Genomic DNA, 10,977 nt, shown 5'->3' with positions numbered 1-10,977 from the left:
GCTGGGGTTAAGATAGTCCCTGCCTAAAGCATACCCTACAAAAAAGATGGGGGGGGGAGAGCTGAACTTTGGTGGTCCTGAAGGGCTTTGTGATTGCTTGAAGGGCCTGCTATGAAGGTGACAATAGTGCCAGATGATGGAGTGCTACATGTGCAGTCTTGGGGGGCTCAGTCAGGAGGGTTGTTCAAAACCAGGAGTTGTCAGAACTGTCCTTGGAGCACTTCAGACATCAAACCTGAGCTGGGGGTGGGGTAACAGTCCTCCAGGTAGGACTGCACTGGATTCTTTCGACCTCCAGAAGCCTTCCAACCGTTATTTAGCATCTCCATTTTATGCTTGTCAACTTTGACATCTCTGTCTCTCTACACAAATTAAGAATATCCAGAAAAGGACAAAAATGTGACGTAACTTACCAATAAAGTTTTGTGTTTATGTTGTACAAAGAGTACAGTACTACACGTGATTTATTATTTTTGCACATTATTTCTGTATGTTCCAGCATCTATAAGTCCCTTTATAGTTAGGTGAATAAGAATTCATTTGTTTCTATGATGGAAGAAATTTCTTTGAGACAAACCTTATGTCCTGGTTTCAACCACTTGGTTAAACTATGATACCTTAATACAGGAATTTTCAGCTTATAGACATCCCCGTCCTGCAGCTACTTACGAAATAAATTAGTTGACCCATTTTGAATCTCTTGGCTCACTAGCTGGGGGTAGTTTGAAAGCACTTTATATCTTAGTATTAAGCAGACAAAAACTTTGCCTCAGACATCAGGTACTGCTGGTAGAAGATAACAAATCTGTGAAGCAGGTGCCTTCTCATTGCGTGTAGATCTTCAGATAGATACTAGGAGTAATCAAATGATAAATCCAAACCTAAAGAACAGTGATTTTTTTTCCCCTCAGTACCTCAAAGGAGCAGCATAACCAATGAGAACTATTAACTCTTGACTACAGAGTCTAATTTATCAAGATACCATATAAACAAAATTAATTTAATTTGTGATAATACACTTGACTATATTCAAGTGGCCTCCTCCAAAAGCAGACACGAGTCTTAAACAACAAAAATTTAATCTAACAAATTCCAATGTAGTCCCAACATCTGTGGCTTTTCATGTTTTTTTTTTTTTGTTTTGTTTTGTTTTGTTTTTTTAAGCAAAACTGACTTTTATTTTCCTCAGAAATTGTAACTTCAGTCAAAAGTAGAAATTTGAAGCATTACTGGTAGCACCTACAATGAGAAATGCCTAACTGCATTATTTAACAAGGAAGGAAAGACTAAGCAGCTGAAATCTCGTTACATTTTTGCAAACACTGTTTAAATTAGGGTTTTTTTATTATTTTACTGATTTATAAGTAATCAGTACATTTCAATGCATTAAAAGAGCATCCTGGGTTTCCTGCTTTTTAGCCAAGAAAAAATATGCTGTTTTGTAGGATCCAGAAGTGTGGGATTTGTTCTGAAAAGTTATCTTTTTATGGTTCAGCAGTCATGGACTAAACATGCATTTCAATGTATTAATTAAAAAAAAAAGCTTACAATTACATCTTTGACTCTATATCTTTATTCTCATTCTTCAAACATCTCATTTACATAAGTGACCTAATATATTCACAGTATTTGCTTCTTCAATAAAATACCTGCTGAATTTTATTTTTAGGATCAATGTCTCTGTGTCACTTGGGATGACTGGAATTAAAAATTAACTCATCTTACACTGGATCTCATACTAAATAATTATTTACCATTGCATTCTACATCATATCTGTGCTCTGAGCCCTTAGACGGCTTCTGTCAGGAATGCTGAGGTTCTGGTGGTTAACTTCATCCATAGGGAAGCATGAATGTCAGGTTTTCCTTAGGAAATAAATCCTATCTGCACAAGCACCTTTTTCAAAGTGTAAGACAACTAAGCAAGGAACTAGTACAAACACCCTTCTAAGAGGTGAAGAATGGCCTCAGGGAATTCCTTTCCCATGAGCATTCTCAATCCTCTCTGAAGGCAAAGTCGTAATAGAAAAAAAGAGGTATGTCTGAATGACGTTTTTCTTCACCTTTATGACCTGAATATTGTTCTACAGCCTGTACTGAGGCACGAAAAAATGCGTGAAGGTCTTCACATACTCACAGAATGGTTGAGGTTGGAAGGGACCACTGGAGGTCATCGAGTTCAACCACCCTGCTCAAGCAGAGTTCCCTAGAGAATTTTACTCAGGATTGCATTCAGACATCTTCTGAGTGTCTCTGGGGAAGAAGACTCCACAACATCTCTGAGCAGCCTGTTCTAGTGCTCAGTTTACTGAATAAAAGAGAAGTTTTCCTCATATTCAGCTGGAACTTCTGTGCATCAGTCTCTGCCTGTTGCCTCTTGATCTGTTGTTTGGCACCACAAAGCTAAACATGAGAAAGGGAGTGTAGGAAAGTGTTATCAAATCTTTTACAAGATAAAGGCCAAATTTTATGTTTTCCAACATTAAAAAAAAGCTCAATGTTCTCAAGTTTTTTTAGTGTTGTGATAATAAAGAGTGATAATACATAGAATAACAAGTACTGTTTGTTCATTGTACAGATTTGTTTTATCAAATGTCTAGTGTGGATATGCATTTACATGCATGCACAGGTAGACTACAAAGGTTTCTGCTAAGAGCTATATAGTGTCGCACCTAAAAAAATATGAGAGCTGCCAGTAGAGTGAACTGTCCCCAGAGCTGTTGCAGAGAAACTGGACTTGTTTGTTTGTTTGGGGGGTTTTTTTGTCCAGAAAAAAACCCCATAAATGACTTAATGTTTATATAGTGCGAATGATAAGGAGACGAGGGCTCAGCAGTAAATGCAGGAGGTATGCCATTTAATACAGAAGCAGATGTATGTTTTGAAATCTAATTTAATTTGAGATTTACACCATTATCCAAAGTCAAATTTAAAAAATATTTAATGGTTGATATGGATTGGGGTTTTTTTTCAGCTTTTCAAAATGTTAAGGAAACATGAATGATAAAGTCTACACTTAATTTTTGTAATGGAATTATAATGGAGTTGGGCACTTCTGAAATTAGTCTTAGACTGGTGCTTTTAATGACACTTGGACAGAGCACTTCCCCAATTACACCAAATGGCAATTATTTCAATTTATAATTCTGGATTCTACATTTTTGCTGTGAGGGAGTGTTTTTGAGGAAAAACCATAAACAGAGGGGTTTTATTTTAGCAATGCTTCGGTGGTTACTTAATAATTACAACATCCAATCATAGATTCAACTTTGAACAGCTTCATCATAATCAAAGGGTTATGCTTCATATTTCAGAATGTGCCAAAGGCCTTAAGTTTCCAGCTTAAGATCATAGTTAAACAAATACCTTAGTAAATCATACTGCTTTACTAAAAGACAATATAAATAATAATATATAAATAATACACACAGAAAATGGAATAAATTAGCTTTAATACAAACATAATGTTAGATCCCTTCAGAATATAAAAAGAATATAAATAATTTTAAATGGTAGAAATAATTTTAAAGACTATATTGACTTTTAAGGCGTGAAAATAGTGTTTATGAAAATTAACAAAACAGTCCTTATTTATTATGTGGACAAAATAGCAATTATAAACAAAATTTTCAAAAAGGACATATTTGGACAAATTATTTCAGTTAAATTTAAAATTGCATTGGTAACTGTATAAATCACATGGAGTTAATACTCCCAATTCACCCCAGCTGCATAGAGAACATGAATATTCTAATGCATTATTTTGAAAACAACTGGAAATAGTACCAGCTCACACTGCTTTTTAAAATTAAAACTGGAAGACAAACTATTATTTCTATGAATAGGTTACATTACATGTGAGATTAATGTCCGCATTAACAAATTCATGTTTCATTTGAAACCTTCCTAAAGGTGTCAGTTTTTTTACACTTAAAACTTTCAGGTATACAAAAGCAATGAACCTTCATTCCACAGTGATTTTTAGGGTAAAATTCCTCTTAGCAGATTGTAGACATCAGTTATATAAAAAAATTGCGCTTGAACCAGTCATCATAGGCTCTTCTTGGAGAGAACTCTTGGGATACAATTCATCTGACCAGCTTAAGGTTTCTTCAGTAATTTGTGTTAAATTGTACTAAATAATCACCAGCTTCTTTCCACTGACTTTGAGAGAAAGGATTGGGACACATCCTACCCTTTGCCACCCAGCTGTCTTTTAGAGCTTTGCCTTCTATTTAAATATAATCAGCAGAGTTGATCCTGCCTGCATTCCTAAAATACTAGATTTATTGGATTATATGTTTTGACATGTAACTGTTTCAACATAATTTGATTTCTCTGAGCCTAAATAACCATGAAAATATACCACAATCAGTTTTATCTACAGTACCTTGGATTACTGAATATTAGCCTTTCTTTTTCTACTTGGCTTTTCTATAGGTTTTTCTTTCCCTGATTTTCAATAGTTGTTTTGAAATATTTACTCTAAAGTTGTTTCTGTGGGTGTCTCAAATTGACATTTTCATCACTCCAAAAGAACAAATATATACATAAAACCCAAAATTTATACAAAAAATGCTGAACAGGGAGATCCATGTATGTGGCTGGAACTGTGCTACATGAACAAGAATTTGAGATTATGTTGTACTAAATATTGAGTTTGGGAAGGACATAGAATACCAAGAGTATGTTTCAAAGCTGCATTTACCTGGCGCTCTTCTGCACGGAAGATGTCATCACTACCTCAAAAACATACATAAAAACTCAGTACAGCACTCACAGTCTGTAATTTTAAGGTCTATCTCATCTGCATCACTGACAGATATATCAGTTTACAGAATTTTACCTCATAACTATATGTTGTTGGCAAAGCTAAATAATATGAGCAAAACTATCTGACTGGTAAAGTGAAAACTAGTTATATATATTTATAAGAGCTGATGTGAACAGTCAGCATCAACTTGTACATATCAGGGAAATTCAATTCCTTGTAGAAGCCTGAAAAATTAAAAATTATTTTTAAAAAGACTGAAAATTTTAAATGTAACAGAAGATTTTCTTTTGTGCAAAAGTGATGTTGTATTATGGCAACTACATCACCAAAACCTAAAAACCTCAAAACCCCTAGTAATGCATTCATTGCCTTAATAACAGAAAAAAAAACAGTGGTTAATGTAATCTGACTTTCTAATGCAACTAATTTTAAACAGATTGTTAAAATTCCTACTTCCATGTTTTTACAGCAGTATGGAGGGAAGAGAGAAATCTTCAACAAAGTAAATCTAACTTTACAAATTAAACATTCATCACTGATGGATGAGAGGAACACATAGGGGGAATTGGACTAAATGATCTTTATAGGTCCCCTCCAATTGAACTATTCTCTGTTATATTCTCACATTATTCCCCTTTTCTACTGTCTCCTCAAAACTATTTCTATATCTGACATTCTAAATGCATTGTCTTGGTCTGCTCTTCTGTTTTATCCATTTTATATCAAAATTATTTCAACAAAATCTCTAGCCCAGGCTTCCAGGCACAGAAAAGCCTTCATCTTTTGGAGGATTTTCTCTGGTCCTTCAAATTGTTGGAAGACTTGGTAATTGTGTTCAGCTATCCCCTAATCACAATGAGATGTTTCAGTCTTTGTTTTACAATACATCCATTCTGTTAATATCTTCCCTGGTGGCAAATTCTGCAATATTGGGTGATTATTGACTAGAATCTATTATAGAGCTAGTTATAGCAGATGTGATGCATCAGATGTCCATTTGAAACAATTATTATTACATAATTAATATTTTCATAGATAAATATATGTCTCTTCTCCAGGCTGAACCTTTAATTTCCCACCATTGCAGCTCTAAAATTTTCAGCAGCACTGTCATCTTCAAGTCACATCTTTATCAAAATATTGTTCAGAGAAACTTTAAAAAAACTATTATTTAACTTACTAACTTTCCTATTTTCATAAAGTAAAATTATAAAACTGACAATGTATGTGCTGTAACTGCTGCTATATCTGTTTGGAAAAGTAATTTCATTTTGCCTGACTTTGCACCCACTTACTTCTCTTACCCTAAAATTTCTTTCTGTCTTAAACAAAAGGTTGTCCAGAAACCAAAAACTACATGGCTCAGTTTTACTCCACTTCAGACTCCTTGAAATTTGCACAGTGGCACTAGTAAATAGTTTTGGCTGAGGAATTGACATATTATCATATTTATGTCTATTTATCTGTGAAGGATGCTTGAACTCACTAGAGAAAATGTTTGTCAGTAAATTACAGACAAAATTTTGCCAACTAATACTGAATTTTGTTTATTTGTTAGCTATTCCTCTTCAAAGAGTAAAAGAATGATGCCAGATATTATAGATTGAAAAATCTATTAAATTCTTATATAAATGTTGAGAAAGATAAAATAATGTTTTGTGAATTAGAATCTCAGCCTTCAAATAGCACTGACAGTGGCAGCTCCTCTGAACCAGATTCTTTAAAAATCCATGATGAGCTAAACCTCTTGATTCTTGGTTTCCAGACAAAACTAGAAAACTGCACTACTGAAAAAATTGTGTGAAAAACGTAGATCCACTTTTCCAGCATGTTTGTTCTTCAGTGCGTTTCAGTACTTTTTCCTAAAGTACAGAAATTAATGAATGCAGCCACTTGTGAGTACTTACAAATATTCTAGGTTCTCCGTGACATACAATAGCTAAGACTAGTGATATGTGTATGCTATTAACCAAAGTGATTAATTATTCTAAATGTGTTAAGAACATAGTTTTCTATAATGCAATGCATTTATTATGTAGGGTTTTTCCTTAATACCCCTACTTAACAGAGGAGTCTTTTTTAATATGTTTTAAGTAGGACTTTCTGTATAACTGGACTTCTGTTCTTTTTTTGGAGGTTGGTTTTGGTTTTATATTGGAAATAGTGACTCTGTATTAAAAGTTGCTATTTCCCTCTATTTTTTTCTAGGAAGCTTTTGGAGGAAGGAGATGGAGTTAAAAAACAGGCTTGGAAGGAAGCCTAAAAAATACAGGGGGGAAGTGAATGGTATTGATATTTTTTCTTTCTTTTTAGCTTTACTTCCCAACTCCTAGTATGGACAACTTCTATTATATGACAGATACAAATTCTTTAATAACCTGGGATAATTAAGGAATCAGAATTTTAAAAATGCTATCCCCTCAGTCATGCCTGGACCCTGCTGTTATGCCTATAGTACTACTAAACAGGATGAGGGCATATATACTCAAGCACCACGAGCAAATGGTCTCCTGTACAATGTGCTTTGCTAGCAAACAAGCATCTCTCCTTTTGGTCCTTCAAGAGGCTCTGTCAGACAATGTTTAGATGCTGTCTAGGAAATACCACTGGACAGAGATTTCTCTCTGCTGGGCAGTAAGCAAGAGGCCATCTCGTGTGGGAATGAGAAAATATTTATCTTTGTGGGTGTGTTTGCTGCTGCCATCAGGACCAGTAGACCAGCCCTTATCCCTTTCATCCTTTCATTTACTCATATATCTGTAGCCTCAGGGTTTGCCCTGGATGATTGGCAGTCAGATGATAACTGAATAAAAGATCATTGTTTTAATGGGAGTGCCATTGGTTTAATGGGCCTATGACCTGTTTGTTATTCTGATAAAGTTTGCAGAAAAGCCTAGAGGAGGACACAAGATTGTCCTAGCAAAGTAGGATAAACTGCTAGTAGGAAAAAAGAATTAGAAAGTTAGAAAACGCACAAAAAAAGTAAGAGGAGTATTTAGAGTATGCCTTTAAATAATTCCTTAAGGTCTGCTCGTGGTTGATCATAAGGATTTCCTAGTGTGTATGTTATCCATAGAGACCGAGGAAACAATTCAGCTACAGCCCATCCCTGAGTACTGCCTTTTGGAATCAGTTCCAAGCTTTCTCAGGGACAGGAAAACACTACCATTTCTTCCAAGCCTCCACAGTGCTGCAGCCTTGAGCAATTTTACTTCCGTCTGGTACAAATGCATCCTCTCTTTTTTTTTTTTTTCCTTTGTCTTCTGCTGTTATTCTTGGTCTGACGTATCTGCTGTTTAGAGCAAATCCATGAAATAGACCTCATTGTTCTTTCAGGTAGCTTGTTTGATTCCTGGTGTATTTTTTATTTGCATGTTTCTTCTACCTTAAATGATCTTCTAGTTAACACACTGTTTGCAAAACTCATATAATGTTTTATGGACATTCTTAAAGAAGTATTTTTATATATGTATGCAAATGCGTATGCGCATATACACACACAGATCCCCCACAAAAATTGCCATTCCTAAACTTCTGTTTAAATCTTCAAAGCATAAATTATTACAATGGTGTGCCAAGCAAGGGGTCTTACTGGATACACCACAGTCTCTTCTGTACTCATCCAAAGAGCTATAATTGCTGTCATCCAACTAGAAAGCAGCTGAATCATACACCTGGATCCACTAGCTGGAAAATGTTCCTAGGTTCCTCAATTTAGACAAGTTCTTAATAATGCAAATTATATTAACAGTATAGGTGAAAAATCAGACATGTTAGAATCAGACATGTTTTGCATTTTCCAGTATATATTTTGTAATTTTTTTTGTAATCTTCTGCTATTGTGGTAACAGATTATAAAAATTACAATATAAAATTAGGTTTAATACTAAATACTAAAATTTAACAACTCTGATGTTGTTAAGGTTTTTCAACAAGCACAAGAACTAAAGAAATCTGAAAAAATAAATCTGCTCATATTTATTAGACACCTAAATGCCTTGAGTTTGTTGAAGCTATCTTTTAAAGCAAGTGGTTAAGTTTCATGGATATTCAATAGTTAGACTTTCTTTCTTTCATTCAGTTTAACAAGGAAAGTTAAGCTAATTGGATTTTCTCATGGTATCTTCAAAAAAACCTAGTCTTCATCATTGACTCCTTAAGGAACTCAGGTATTGTGAGAACAGTTCAGTAGCTTCCAGGATGGGATTAATCATACCTGATTTAAACTGTTTAAAATCAGATCGTATAGTGTAACCTTTTTGTGTGCATTTCATCAAGAGGAAAGGTCTTTTCTAGCACAATTCATCTTATCTTCTGGAGATGTCTGTTAGCTCCACTGACCATGGATACCCTTTTGTGAAATTTTAAAAAAAAAATCAGGGAATGAGTTCAAACACTGGATAGACAGTTAAAATACTTAATTCTTTACCGTCTGGAAGTGCCTCAGATTTACAACTTATTTTCTCCTAGCTGAAGCCACCATATAAGATTTGGATGCTACTATAGACATTAAAATTGTTAAGTGAGCACGAGAATCAGTGAAAATCGGAAGCTGAATTCTGTTGGTCTGTATCAGATACCTTACACCTAGGTTTCATGTGTTTGTAGAAGCAGACCTTCTCAAAAAAGTACCTAAGTTTCCTGGAGAGTGAACAGTGATATTAGTTAAGGCTAGTCCTTAGCCATGTTTCACTCAGCACTACAGACATAGCCCATAAACTAGCCTGGATAAATAACTCTCCGATGGCCACTGTTGGTGAGGTAACTTACCTAAGCTGTAGGTGGGAACAAGATATCCAACTCAGGTAAATTGAATTCTTGTGCTGACAAGTTCATAGCAGGCAGTGAATTGCCCTACCAAAGCTGCTTACCTGGTTTGATTTTTTTTTTTTTTTTTGCAGCTTCCTCCCCTCTGCAGTCCCTGGCCTTTATGATGGGCTGAATTCATGCTGAAGATTTTCTTTTATGTATATTATTAGGGTCTTCTCTTCCCAAGTACCAATTTTTATGTTAACTCCAAGAGCTCACATGTCTTTGGTAATTCCAGCTCTCTGTCAGAAGTAACTGATCAAGCAGAAAGTGACTGAAATTAAGTTAGTAGCATATACATATCATTCACACACAGCCAGTGTTGCCACAGGAGTCTTGTTGCCTTCAGGAAAGGAAGGAACATAATCTGAAAATGTTTTACTAATGATCTATAAAGGCAAAGACAATGTGATGTCTTGTCCCTGGTTTTGGGACAAGAATTTGAGATATTTGTTAAAAAATAAGTGGTCTTTCCATATGCCTAAAGCTTTTATGAGAATCCATATACACTTGGCGTGATAATAATTTATCATTGCACATCATGCTACCTTATTTATACGAATATTTTTATAAACTGGGTTTATTAGGAAATAACTTAATAAGAAAAATATTGGAATAATAAAGAATGTTAAGCATATAGAAAGGCATCAGATATAATGTAATAAATTTTTCCAAAAAATTATCATCATCCACCTCCATCCTTAGAGTCACAGGACTGGTCATTCTGAAGGTTTTCTGCATATATTCTCTCAGGCTGACTGTTTGCAAACTGACATAAGTGAGAGCTCAACAGAGTGATAACAGACTCAAATAGCAGTATATTTTCCCCAAGAGTTGCAGCAAAATGAAAGCTTCACAAGTATAGTTGTTTAATATATCAAAAAATACACAAAAGCTCTGAAATGTGCTTTTCTCCTAGCTTATCATGCTGTGAGGTTACTGACTCTTTTTGAGACCTTTCAACTTCAGCTAGTGTCATTTATACCATTTCATAAGACCAAAGGCCAAAACTGTTGTAACCAGCTGGAAGCAGCAGTACCCTAACATAAACAGAAAGGAAAAGAATTTTTTTGCTTCTGCTCCTTCCCATAAAACTTTTGTCTAAACCAATTCATTTTAAATTCTCTTACCTTCAATTTCATGGTTTCTTCTATGCTGTCCTTTAAGTCTTGAAGAAAATAATATATATCACTGAAATATTTCTGTAAGACAGCCTTTTATTCTTTTGGCAGAAATCCATGTTATAATCAAATTTAAAATAAGATACACACCAATTTAAAACTTTGTCTTTAAACTGGACAGCTGGGAAATTTTCTGTTTGGACTGCATTATCTGTCTAATTGAACTGCTTTCTGAGCAATGCAGATTGTGGTGAAAGGTGCCCTCTAGCAAGA

At 34.7% G+C, this 10,977-nt stretch overlaps 1 long non-coding RNA gene across 4 annotated transcripts in view; it reads right to left on the bottom strand.

The window, feature by feature from the left end:
- Window positions 1–1,574: 1,574 nt before the first annotated feature.
- Window positions 1,575–10,977, bottom strand: part of LOC135293848 (uncharacterized) — a 28,440-nt gene continuing 19,037 nt past the window's right edge. For 2 of the 4 annotated variants that reach the window (XR_010355935.1, XR_010355937.1), the window contains one exon: window positions 1,575–9,838. This is a non-coding gene — a long non-coding RNA (uncharacterized LOC135293848). The remainder of the gene's footprint in view (window positions 9,839–10,977) is intronic. The other 2 variants (XR_010355938.1, XR_010355936.1) reach the window with 2 other exon arrangements.

The sequence above is a fragment of the Passer domesticus genome, chromosome 2 (genome assembly GCF_036417665.1).
Source record: "Passer domesticus isolate bPasDom1 chromosome 2, bPasDom1.hap1, whole genome shotgun sequence".
Lineage (NCBI taxonomy): Eukaryota > Metazoa > Chordata > Aves > Passeriformes > Passeridae > Passer > Passer domesticus.
This window is presented reverse-complemented; position numbering and strand designations above follow the sequence as displayed.